This window comes from Herpailurus yagouaroundi, unplaced genomic scaffold (genome assembly GCF_014898765.1).
Source record: "Herpailurus yagouaroundi ecotype Mexico unplaced genomic scaffold, PumYag 77, whole genome shotgun sequence".
NCBI classification, from domain to species: domain Eukaryota; kingdom Metazoa; phylum Chordata; class Mammalia; order Carnivora; family Felidae; genus Herpailurus; species Herpailurus yagouaroundi.
Genome location: NW_024412388.1, coordinates 96,383,285 through 96,396,976, shown reverse-complemented (window position 1 = coordinate 96,396,976; position 13,692 = coordinate 96,383,285).

Below are 13,692 nucleotides of genomic sequence, written 5' to 3'. Positions count from 1 at the left end.
ACACTGACTCAATTCATCTACTAATGGAGTGTCACCCACGGGGCAGTATAGTAACACACAATAGCAACATTGCAACATTCCCTACAGACTATCCCTTAATGCTTCAGAGCGCCCACCATTCTGGGATCCTGGTCTACACCGGGAACACACTGTGGTGGCAGAGGTAACCAGGGGGTACATTTGTGTGTTTGCTTACAACACAGTTGGCATAGGTACTCTGTGGCATTTATCGCGGTTGTCCCTGTGGACCGTCTCGTGCATGAACTGCAGAGACCCCGGGGCCTGTAAGGGCCAGAGCAGCATCAGGAGAAGGCAGAGGCACCACACAGGTGTGCGTGTGCATGTGTGCATGTAGGTGTGTGTTATGATAATCAGGGCCACCCCATTGCCCAACTCCAGAAATACCACTTGGCTGTGTCTCCTATGGCGTTCCAGGAGACATTCACAGCAAACACAGCCCCCGGCCCTGCACCAGTGCCGCCAGCCCAGGCCCTTTCTTGCTGTAGCTTCAAGCTGAGGTGGAGGCAGGAGAAGGCCCAGCACATTCCCGGTGGCTGGGAGTGGCTCCTCAGGGTGTAGAACAGCCAGAAACCAAGTCCTCCTCCCTTGGAGGGTTACCGTGATTTATTTTTTAAAAAAGTCTCTTTCTGCTCAATGGGGAAAGAAATCAGATGGAAAGGAGGAGGAAGAAGGTGAAAAAAAAAAATCTTTAAACCTGCATTTTTACTTTGGAAAGGTCAACGGTGAGAACTTGCTTCCTTGCCAACACAAAGCCGGTGCTGGTGCTCAGCGGCCTTCTTTGGATCGATATGACACTGATCACCTCATAAAATGGTGTGGAGGTGGCAGGCGCCAGGGTGAGGGCCGCCGGAGGAAGGACTGCCTGCCACCAGCTCTAAGCCCCTTGGGGTCAGCTAGAGGCTGAGCCCCGTGCTGCCCCAACCTGCCCCCGGCCAAGCCCTCCCACCGCCCCCTAGGAGACCAAGGCCATCTGTTCCTCACTTGCAGGGGTGCAGCTCTGTGAATGGCTGTCCTTGCTTATTTTTGTGACTTTGGGAGCTCCCTTCCTTGAGCAACCTGGGCCCCCATAGTCAAGCCACCTACCTCAGTCTCCCAAGGCTCAGGCCACCCCAGAGTAGTGGTGTTGCGGGGGTGGGGGGGGCTGTTTGGAAGTAGTAGGAAGGGCTGGAATCCTTAAGCGGGACACGGGGGGGGGGGGCATTTTACCATTGGTCAATGGAGCCACTTGCATATTTTGTCTTATTTGCATGAAACATAGAGGTGGAGCTGAGGGAGGGAGAAGTTGGGGGCACGGTAGGTAGCAGTGACCTTCATCCCAGAATCCTCTGTGCATATGCTTGGCCTGCACATGGGCCATCTGGTAAACCCCTTGCACCCTCAAATGATGCACAGCATTGACATCTTCAGCCAGCCCTGGCCATAAGGCACAGCGCAGACGGTCTGCCGGCTCGGGGGTGTGAGGGGCAGGAAAGGGGGACAGTGACACTTTCAAAGAATGGAGGACGCTGTTAACATGTCAGTCCAATTATGGTAATGTGCTGGGGTAATTGGCCCTCCAAGGGCGAAGGGGATGCACATGAGTACAGTAATTGCAGGTTCATTTTGCTCTGCATTCTTTCTCCTGCTTTGGTGACTAATTATTAGTATTTAGCAAGTGGATATTGTCATCTTCAAAGCAGGTGCAGCTGTGGCTCAGGCATTGGAGCTGGGGCCAGCTAAAGGTCAGCTTCTGCTTGGGGATAATTAATTTGTCTTTTATGGATCTGAAATGTGCTCCAACCTTGTCTCTTCTCCTTTGCTTCTAAACAAACAAACAAACCAAAGGAAAGGGGAATATACTTTGTGGTTTATTTCCATACAATTTCCATTACAAGGCCGGAATTGACAAATAGGGGTAAACAACTGGACAGGGTCATGTACCTCTACCCTCTCTAGACAAAGAGCCAGAAATTGATCCCCCAGGCAGGATCCACATGAATAAAGAAGCCAAAGGGTCCGGGGTGACCATCAACAGGTAAGTACAGTCTATGGGCTCTTGATATCCTGTTTGTTTATTGTCACTTATATATTGGACACTGGGACACTCCGTCCCTAAAAGGATTAACATATCGGAATTCCAAAAGGGAGAGGAATAATAATAGTGAAGAGCTGTAGAGCACCTACTGTGTATCAGACACTCATTTTACTTGTGCACATAAACTACTCACTTGGTTTAACAACAACCCTAGGATGTAGGTGTTCTTCTTACTCCCATTTTACAGGTGAGAAAGTGAGGCTCAGATAATGGGAACTTGTTACTCCCAACTAAAGTAACAGCTGACAATCCCTGGGCTGTCAGATGCTTAACAAAACCCCTTAACGGAGTGTGGCGCTAGGCTGAGTGCTCTGGCCCCCAAGTCAGGCAGCCCTCCTTAACGTGACTTCGTGGAGGCCCACGAAGAAACCGTGGAGGTGGTTTCTTACGATCCACCTGCCTGGGCATTTTTATCCAGGAGCATGATGCCTGGTAGAATTTTACCAGAGACTCAGAAGAAATCAGTGTAGATGGAAATGGAAGGGAAATGGCCCCACAAGTCCTGCCTCTTCACTGAGTCTCCTCGACAGCCACAGCCCATAGAGCCCTTTCTCCATCCCAGCGGCCCCATGCCCCACTAGAGGGCTGGCTCAGTTAGATTCCCGCCTATTTCCATAAGCTATCTTGCCCTGTGCTCTAGTCTCATCGGACCTGTTTGTCTCTCCAGCGAGGATCCAAATGCATTTAGGTCGGGGGACTGGCCACCTATGCTTTAACTGCTCCTGTGACCCTCATCCCTGCCCTGAGCACCTAGTGGGGATCCAGGAACTCCTGACTGAATCAAACTGGGAGGTGGAGAGGACAAGGCTTCCCCTCTGACAGTTCGGTTGGTGAAGGAAAATCCCTCGTTTTTCACGTTGGCTGGGCAAACAGGATAATTTAGGAGAAGTAGGTGTGACCCTCTCATCCGTATACATTCTAAATACAGAAGAGTGCATTCCATACTTGTGGAAGTTTCTTACGATCCGCCTGCCTCGCAAAATGAAATTCCAATCATCGTTCTAAGAAGAGGCTGGCAAGGGGGGAGAAGTATATAGGAGAGACGTGCAGCAGACGTGAATAACTACTTGGGGAGCTCAGGTTGGCATTCCAGGCCCGCTGCGGCAGGGCAACAAAATTTTGTTCTGTGGTTTTGCTGCAGCCTACATATTGATGCAGGCAACTGAATTCCCCTCTTTGCAACCTGACCTCCTTCTTACTGTGAAATGATCTCATTTCGAGGCTAACCACAAGAGGTTTGGCTGGGCACCTGGCATGCCGTGTGCCTGGCATTTGCAAATCTTCATGCAAAGTGCAATTTTTTTTTTTTTAAGACAGTAAATAAATCCTGTCCAAAGAAATCTTGGAAAGGTCTGCTCCCAGCCATGAGGTGAAAAGAAAAGCAATCGCTCTCCCCACCCTCACAACTATTATCTGCCTCTCTTCTCGAATGTTAAGGCTTAAGTCGCTTTTAATTTTAGATCAGGAACAATCTGATTTGGGGCCAAGGTCTTTTTTCACTGTCCTTCAAAATGTATTAAGCTGTGGTGTTTTTCCACCTCCAGCCTGCTCTGTTTCAGTTTCTTGAGTGCCCAAAGCTGAAGCCCCACCAAGAATGTGACCTACAGCCAGGATGCAGTGAGACTATACCCTGCAAAGAGCATCCCCCTCCTGCCTGCAGCAGGAAGTCTAGCAATTGTGAAAAATAGAGGGGGGTTGTGTATCATCTGTCCACGTTTTTGGGGAGGTTCTTGTCACCTCCTTGGCCAAGTGTGGCCATATCCACATGGCCGCCCAGGCAAATGACCATCCAGTAGACCGAGTTCCCAGAAACTCAGGCCACTACTTTCTACTTCTTCCCAGCCCAATCCCTACTGTTACCACGGAGAAGAGCAGGCCCTTGCATATCGGGCTGTTCTTGGCCAGTGCCATCTTGCTCCCAGTCTCCAGCGCCATCAGCAGACCATGAGACTTGAAGGTCATTCCTTTCCAGCTCTGCAGAGGACCCAGGCATGGGGTAGGGGAGGTGCTGATACCTAGACCTTCCTTCAGGTTCTGTTGGCAGAAGCCCAACTACCCGCTCAGCCTGGCCTGTGAAACCTCAGCTCTGTCTGTCTCCCGGGGTGCTCTGCGTCCAGGCTGAAACTCTGTCCAGGACGAGATGTGTGGAGATGGCGGGAGCTGAGACACATAAGACCCATTTCCCTAAGCTGACTCTGCCTTCCCTGAGACATCAGCATCCAGTCTACTTGATGGCACATCAATCCTCTGATTTGGCTCCTTCAAGGTCTTCCCTACCTCAGTGGGCAGACCTGACTCCAGACTCCGACCCGCTGCACACTCTCCCGTCTGCAGTTACTAGACCAGGTCCCAAGATACGACCATGGGGGCTCCTGTTCACCTGCACGGTCTGGGTACCATTTTGGCGTCCCATTGGTAACAGAACACTCTCCGAAGAAAAGCGTAAAAGTTGGGTAAAAACCTACTGACGCTCTTGTGGGAAGCCTGCACGGTCCTCTGCAGGCCTCTGACAAGAGGAATCCGCTGGGGTGAGGGAGGAGGCAGAGTTAATAGGGAGGGTGGAGGTGAGAAGAATTTGACTCTAAGCCACTGCGGGCCCCTCGGGATCCCAGGCTCTGCAAAGCCTAGGAAAGTGACAAAATATTTATGTTTTTCACTTCCCTCAGCCACAGCCTTTCTTGGGAACATCTGACAAGGTTGTTGGTGAACAAGCACATCCAGCCTGCAGCCAGACAGGCTCGCAAGGTGCTAAGGAGGGAAGCGGCGGCGGCGGCTGATGGAGCAGCCTCTTCCAGAGGAAGCAGGGCCCTCCCCAGCACCCCTGCCTGGCGCCAGGGTGCCTGCAGAGGGGAGAATCGGCCTCTGGAAAGAGACGAATGTCTCTGGGCTGCAGTAATGAAGTGTCCTGAGCCCGGCCTGAGCACTCTTTGGGGTGGGAAAAAGGGGGGCGCGGTCAGAATGGTGTGGTCAGGGCGAGACTTGCTTTCCTAAAAAAATCTGGCTATATATGGCTCTGAGTCAGTGCAAAGGAGTCTTTGGAGGGACCTCAGTAACTCACCTTGTTTCGAGTAGGTGATTTAGGATTCAAAACACAGGGGACCCCTTGTTCCAGTACTTGATGCGTCACCCCCCCACCCCCAGCCCTCTCACACGAAGACAGGGCTGGGAGTGAAACAAGGTGCTATTCCTCAATCCTGACCTTCGTTTGAGCTGACCTGTCATCCCACATATGCCCCTTCCTCTTTTTTCTCTTCAGACTTCATTAGACTCAACATGGGAAGGGCACCGGGATAAAAATGATGTGGAGAATTTTCTCCCTTCGAGCCCCAAACAGCTGACTGTAGGAGAGTTGCTGTCCGTCATGTGAGATCTCCGCTTCCCCGTCATGGTGCTGCGCTTTCAAAGATTAGATGTCTCTCATAAATATTTGACCCTCCAGGGGCGCCTGCGTGGCTCAGTTGGTTAAGCATCCGACTCCGGCTCAGGTCACGATCTCACAGTCTGTGAGATCGAGCCCCACGTCGGGCTCTGTGCTGACAGCTCGGAGTCTGGAGCCTGCTCCTGATTCTGTGTCTCCCTCTCTCTGACTCTCCTCCATTCATGCTCTGTCTCTCTCTGTCTCAAAAATAAATAAACATTAAAAAAAATTTTTTTTAAATACTCAACAGTCCAAAAACTATCTTCCCTTTGGTTAGGACACCTTTTTTTTTTTTTAATTTTTTTTAATGTTTATTTATTTTTGAGACAGAGAGAGACAGAGCATGAACGGGGGAGGGGCAGAGAGAGAGGGAGACACAGAATCGGAAGCAGGCTCCAGGCTCTGAGCCGTCAGCCCAGAGCCTGATGCGGGGCTCGAACTCACGGACCGTGAGATCGTGACCTGAGCTGAAGTCGGACGCCCAACCGACTGAGCCACCCAGGTGCCCCTGGTTAGGACACCTTAAATGCTAGTGTGGCTTTAGAAACCAAATTCAAAGTTCTTCCCTAGGCCACAGAGCTCTCTCCTGAGATTCATCCTAAAGAATCTTCGGGGTCTTTTTTCCTCCTACGCATTGGCCCATACCTTCTTTTCTTCTTGGCTATGAGCTTCCAAAGTCCCCAAGGTATTATTTCCACTCTCTACCTTTTGGCTTTCCAAAGGAAAATGTTTCTTTCATTTATTCAACAACTGTGTATTGAGTACCTTTTATATGTCAGGCCATGGAATAGTCAGCAATGCTGCCATAATGCTGCGTAAGAAACTACCCCAGGGGTGTCTGGGTGGCTCAGTTGGTTAAGCATCCGACTTCAGCTCAGGTCACGATCTCACGGTCCATGAGTTCAAGCCCTGCATCGGGCTCTGGGCTGACAGCTCAGAGCCTGGAGCCTGCTTCCGATTCTGTGTCTCCCTCTCTCTCTGCCCCTCCCCTGTTCATGCTCTGTCTCTCCCTGTCTCAAAAAAAAATAAAACATTAAAAAAAAAAATTAAAAAAAAAAAAAAAGAAACTACCCCAAAATATCAGTGGCTGTCAACAACAAACATTTGTTTTCCTTGCTCACAGAGCTACAAATTGGCTCAGAAAGCTCTTCTACAGAGCTCGGGATTGGGTTCGGGTCCGTTTCACAGGGCCTCATTTTTGGTTTCAGAAAGAAGAAATAATAGCGACATATGAAGGCTCTTCTCCTGGCAGGAAGAAATAGCTCCAAAAAATCAAGCCAAGCCATGTAAGTGTGTTTAAGGCCTTTGGTCAGATGTGTGTGTATTTTACTCCCACTAACATGTCATTAGCCAAAGAAAGTCACGAGGCCAAGTTGAAAGTGCGATGGTGGGGCGCCTGGGTGGCTCGGTCCAGTAAGTCTGACTCTTGATTTCTGCTCAAGTCAGGATCTCAGAGTTTGTGAGTTCGAGACCCGCATCAGGCTCTGTGCTGACAGTATGGAGCCTGCTTGGGATTGTCTGTCTCCCTCTCTCTCTGTCCTTTCCCCACTCTCTCTCTCTCTCAAAATAAATAAACATTAAAAAAAAATTAGTGAGGTGGGGAAGAATGCTCGGCTTCTAATTAAGCCATGGCAAGTGCAGGAAAAGAAGGAAAAATTGTGAACAAATAATACAATATGATACAGAACAGATCCTACTTTCATAAAGTTCAGAGTCTAATGTGGGAGACGGATATTAAACATGCCAACAAGTAAGCGAATATAGAATAAGCTGGGATACGTGTTATAAAGGAAATGAATAACACAGGGGATGTACTTTCCAACTGGGAGGGCTACACCCAGACTCTGTGAGGTGGTGTCACTTAAGCCAAGGTCCGAAGGATGAAAGGGAGCCGGGTTTGCAGATAGAGGGCAAAGAGCTTTCCAGCTGGTGGCAAGGACTTCTGCAAAAGCCCCAAAGAAGCAACAGTGTCCCTGTGGTTGAAAAACTAGAGATCCAACGTGGCTGGAGCGTAGAAGGAAAGCAACAATAGTGTGAGCTAAGACTGAAGGGCCCTGACATGTCACTGCTCTCCCCCCAGTCTCCCAACTATTGCTATGTATTCAATGTTGCTAAAGAAAACAATGCTGCTAAAGAAAACAGTAACAACATCACCACCTCCTTGAAGCCTTCTTAGGTTGATCAATGCGTTGAAATCACTTTATGTTTCTCTAAGTGAAAACAAAGACAAAAACCAGTAAGACAAAAAAAAACCCTTCAGTCCGCATGTTGCAGGGGCTTGTGCTGGGCCCAGACTGTAACTGGTGGACCCCTGCCCCACACAAATGAGGATCTCAGGAGTCTCGTGGGAGAACCATCCTCCAGGGGGAGAGAGCCAGGCCTGATAGGTGGTGCCTGATGACATTATAGATTTCTGAGCACAGCTTTTTAGGGGCCCCTCAAATCTGCCCCGGGCATAAGGGAACTTTTCAGACTGATGGGAAAAGCTGCCTATCGTGATTAGAACATGTTTGTCTTTTTTCAAGACTATAAGACTATACACTTAAAATGGACACATTTTTACTGTATGTAAATCATACCTCAATAACATTGACTTTAAAAGTAAAAAAAAAGCAAATAATATATAAAAATATCTATTTATACACATATAATTTTTTTTTTAATCTTTGAGAGAGACACAGAGTGCAAGCGGGGGAGGGGCAGAGAGCGAGGGAGACACAGAATCGGAAGCAGGCTCCAGGCTCGGAGCTGTCAGCACAGAGCCCAACATGGGGCTCGCACTCACAGACCGCGAGATCACGACCTGAGCCAAAGTGGGACGCTCAACCGACCGAGCCACCCAGGTGCACCATCTTTTTAGATACATATAAATTTATATAAATATAAATTGGGGGCTCGGCGGGGGTTGGTGGTGCCGTCTAGTGGACAGAACAGGACCTACTGGAGGACGGGGATCCCATCCCGTGGAAGCGACGGCAATACCCAGTAGTATGAAGATGTGCATGCTGGCAAGGGTGCGCACCGGCCAGGTGGAGCCCAGGAGGAATGGCAGCATCCACTGCAACCCAACAGAAATGGAACCCCCGGCCCCCCCCCCCCCCACCGCACCCCGTCCCCGGTGGAACCACACGTGCAATCTTAAATTTTCTAGCGGCCACATTTAAATAAGTAAAACAATAGCAACAACAAACCCAGGCAGAATTAATTTGTAATTAATCTACAATTTAATTGTAGCTAATTTAACTACCTCCACGATAGCACTGCAACCTGAAATCAATCCAACAAAGATAGTACCGAGATATTTTACATTTCTGTGCTGAGTCTTTGAAGCTCCATGTGTATTTTACACCACAGCACATCTCAGTTTGGATTATGTCAAGTGGCCCATAGCTGCCTTCTGGATAGCACAGGTTTATGGGAACAGCAGCACCTAGGTGATCAAAGTCATTGTGAGCATGTGAGGCCTCTCCCCACCCTGACCCGTTCAAGAAAGGAGCCCACGATGCTGAGCCTCTAGCAATATCAGGGTGTAGGGTTCCGCACGGGGCTGGGGTCCCTAGTAAGGAGGTGGAGGTGACAGCCTGAGAAATCTGAGCTCTCACGATGACCAACAGAGCACTTGGACCCATGGGCTTGAGAGGCCCAGGGAGCTCAGAATCCACAGGCATCTGTAAAAGTCCTATTCTAGTGTGCTTTTAACTTAAAAGTGCTTTTAACTCAAATGTGCTTTTAACTCCGGGCACCACACAGAAACAATCAACTGCATCTTGCCAACTGATTGTGACCTTTGTGCTTCTGTTAACCTGCAGCATGAAGGCTGTGCTCCGGAACATCTTTTTCATTCAAGCCACCTATAATTCTTTCTTATTCCATTTGCTTATTCCTCGCATCCTAACCCAACTAGCACAGAATATTTTAAAGCTTATTTCTGTCCTTGGTGCTGTAAGAAATCAGTGCACTGAATTATTGTTTCCAATCATTCTCCTCCGCTTCTCCTTTCAGCCCCTCCCGCTCCCCCTCCCGCTTTGTCCAGGACCACTTGAGAAACCAGAAAGCATTGCACAGCTTAGAGGAGATCAACACAGTCACAAGTCAGCATTCATTACCAATCAGATGAGTTACATCTACAAAGCTTAGGGGTAATGCCCGGCACAGAGTAAGTACTCAAAAAGTCTTGGCTGGTAAGGACTTGTGGTACCTTAGCATCTGAGCAAGTCAATTCAACAGGTATTTCTTGGGGGTCTGCTCTGTGCCAGGCCCTACTAGGTGCTTGGGAACAACAGGGAACAAAATAGATCTCACCCTTCAGAGAGCCGACATCCTAGCTGGGGAAGATGTACGGGGAATAATAAACATCACAAATATGTCGATTGCATAGAATGCTAGAGGGTGGTAAGTGCCGTCAGCGAAAAGACAAAGTGAAGCAGGCTAGGGGGATTGGGAAGACAAGGTGGGGGGCAGGTGGCATATTAGATAGGGTGCCTTGGGGCACCTGGGTGGCTCAGTCGATTAAGCATCTGAATCTTGGTTTCTGCTCAGGTCATGATCTCGTAGTTCGTGAGTTCGAGCCCCACGTTGGGCTCTGTGCTGACAGTGGCGGAGCCTGGTTGGGGTTCTCTCTCTCTGCTCTCTCTCAAAAATAAATAAATAAACTTAAAAAAATAAAAAAAATTTTTATTTTTAACGTTTATTTATTTTTGAGACAGAGAGAGAGAGACGGAGCATGAACGGGGGAGGGGCAGAGAGAGAGGGAGACACAGAATCGGAAGCAGGCTCCAGGCTCTGAGCCGTCAGCCCAGAGCCCGACGCGGGGCTCGAACTCACGGACCGTGAGATCGTGACCTGAGCTGAAGTCGGACGCTTAACCGACTGAGCCACCCAGGCGCCCCCCCAAAAATTTTTTTAAGTAGGGTGCCTTGCTCATCAGTCCTCATTGAGAAGGCATGAACTGAGCAGAGATTGACGTAGGTAAGGGCCCCTCTCTGGAGTGCACAGCCAGTAGACAGACAGGCCTTCAAGCAGGGTGTCTGGTGGGCTTGAGGGACAGCCAGGGGGCTGATGTACAGAGCATGAGGACCACAGTAATGAGCAATAGAAAAGGAAATCAGAGAATTAACAAAAGGGAGAGGGGTCCTTCAGGCTGGTGTAAGGACTTCGGTTTTCACCCTGAGGAAAAGGAGGCCATTACAGGACTTGGAGCTGAGGAGAGACAGACCTGCATTTCCATTTTGCCATAGATCACATAGGCTGCTGTGGTGAGAAGAGACGGCGGGGGAGGGAGGCAAGGGTAGGAGCGAGGAGGCCAGTGAGGAGGCCAGCGCAGTAATTCGGGCAAGAGGTGGTGATGGCTCAGAACAGGGGCTGACAGTGGACTGGTGAAAAGCGTCACCGTAGAGACCTGCCACCAGGGCTGTGTACCCGGACTCCGACTGTAACTCCCCCACAGGCAGACAGGAGGCTTCCCCCTTCCTTGTGTCCCCCTTAATAACAACTATTAGTCATTCAGTCACCTAAACCAAGTTAGAGGTGCAGCTGCAAGGAAGTCATTGAGAAAACTTCTTGGCTGTACTCAAATTACCAGCAAATTTCAAGCAAAACCAAATATATCTGCAATGGAACTGTGGCTGAAACGAGTAAAACTTTGGAGAAAAGGGAGTCACAGGTTTTCAGCAGAACAATGTAATTTGGTGAGCGATGGGAGGGGAGAAGGCCTTGGCCAAGAAGGGCCCTCGGCCTGGAAGTTGGGCTGACGTGGGGTCAGAGAGGAAGAAATTTCCTCTGCCTTTCAAAGATTCTTCTAGTTGGACTAAGAATCAAACTGACATGAGACAGATTAACAGAAGAAAATCAAATTTAATTTTGTGTGTGTGGGGAGTCTACATGAAAGTCCAAAGCCAGGCAAAACGAGGTACATATGTCATCCTGAGCTAAGGAGAGGGGCAGGGGTCTGGGGATACACAGAGAAGGAAGGAAGGCCATTAGCAGGTGCCTGAGAGGAGATGTTTAATAAACAAAATTTTCCTGTTGTGCAGCTAGGTTTCCTAGGTAAAAGCGAATCTCTGTTAATAGCTCTCTTCCTGGTACAGGTCCTCTATCTAAATTCTTTTTAGGCACTCGAGGGGGAGGTCCAAGTATCTTCCTGAGTCTTTTAGGCCCTGGTTGTTTTCAGCTCAAAATAATCTACATGACACTGTGGTTGTCTTGGGGCAGCTTGCCCTTGGCCCCTACAATGGCAGTTTTGGACCTGGTGAAATCATGAAGTTGTGAAATAAGGAATCAGGGTCAGCTGGAAGAAAGCTTGTATTCAAGCCTGAGGGAAAGAGATCACATACAATTAAAATTTATAGTTAAGCATTAATAAAGGTAATACATTGTACTTAGCTTACTAACACTTTTTCAAAGTAATAAAGTTTACTTTTTTTTTTAACGTTTTTATTTATTTTTGAGACAGAGAGAGACAGAGCATGAACGGGGGAGGGTCAGAGAGAGGGAGACACAGAATCTGAAACAGGCTTCAGGCTCTGAGCTGTCAGCACAGAGCCCGACGCGGGGCTCGAACTCACGGACCGTGAGATCATGACCTGAGCCGAAGTCGGCCGCTTAACTGACTGAGCCACCCAGGTGCCCCTAAAGTTTACTTTTTAAGGCACTCTATCATTTCTTAATGTCATTGTTAAGTTTTTTTTGTTTTTTTTTTGTTTTTTGTTTTTTTAAGGAGTTTTATTTCAGAGGAGGAGAAAAAAGTATAATCGTGGCACGGTGAAAAGAACATGTGCTGATATCAGATGTCTGGATTTTTAGCTCTGTTCTGTGCGACCTCAGGCAAGTCATTTCACTTTCGTGAGCCTCAGTTTTATCTTCTGTGAAATGAGAGCACAGAATTAAGTGGTCTTCTCTGGCTCTAAAATTTCGTGTATTTTTAATTGAGTGGAAAATGCATTTATTTCTTTCTTGATTAACATGGGCTCCCTGATGGTGTGAGAGTTGAAGTCAAGGTCTTAAGCAAGACATTCCTTATCTATAGGCCATAGACCCTGACTAAGGGCACACAGGACATTTCCTGAGAGCTGACTTTGCAAACTGAACCCACAACATGACGATGAGTGGCCCAACCAGAGGGGGTAAGGAATCAAACACAGACCCTGGCTACCTCACAGCTCAGCCAACCTGGTCTTGGCCCCTCCCTGGAAAGTATTATGTCTCTCAATTTAAATATTTAACAACTGTGCACGGGTTGGGGGAGGGGTGAGGTGTCTCGCCAAGTTTTCAAGCTTTCATGTCACAATTTTCTTTTTCTTTTTCTTTTGTTTTTTGAACGAGAGAGAGCAGGGGAGGGGCAGAGGGAGACAGAGAGAGAGAGAGAATTCTAAGCAGGTTCCCCACTCATCGTGGAACCCGATGCCAGGCTCGATCTCACAACTGTGAGATCATGACCGGAGCCGAACTCAAGAGTCAGAGGCTTAACCGACTGAGCCACCCAGGCGCCCTTTTAATGGCACATTTTAAATGCCATATTCTGTCAACTGTCAGCTGTCACTAACTGAGCACACACATGTGCCAAGCCATGTGTTGTATGCCAGGACGCAGCTGTGAGCAAAGACTAATGCAGTCCCTGCCTGGTGACACTCACAGTCTGATGGGGAAAACAGACATTAAACAGCAGCCATGAATAATTTATTACAAGACTCTGAGCATGCAGAGTGCTGCAAAAAGAAACTCCAGAACTACAGAAGCATTTACTGAGGAGCCTAATTTAGTCCCCTAGGCTGAAGAAGTGATATTTAAGATGACCCTGCAAAGATGAGTTGGAGTTAAGTGAAGAGAGAAAAGAATATTCTGGAGGGTGGGAACAGCTGCGAGAAGGGAATAGGACCCCTCTTTTGGACTTCTAAGCCGTCATGCCACTGTGTTTATCTGAGGTTCCAGCTGGGATTTAGAGGGATAAGGGCATTCATTCATGTGTTCGTTCGTTCATTCATTCATTCATTCATAGCTGTTATGTTCCTGTTATGTGCTGAAGAACAGCAATGGACCCTCTCCAAAAAGAAAAAAAAATCCTCTCTAATGGAATTTCTATTCTAGTGGAGAAGACAGACAAATGTGTAAGTAGAACCTGATGGTGACACGTATGCAGAAGAAACTGTAAGGAGTATCTGTTCTGGGGGTAGAGAGCGCAGTG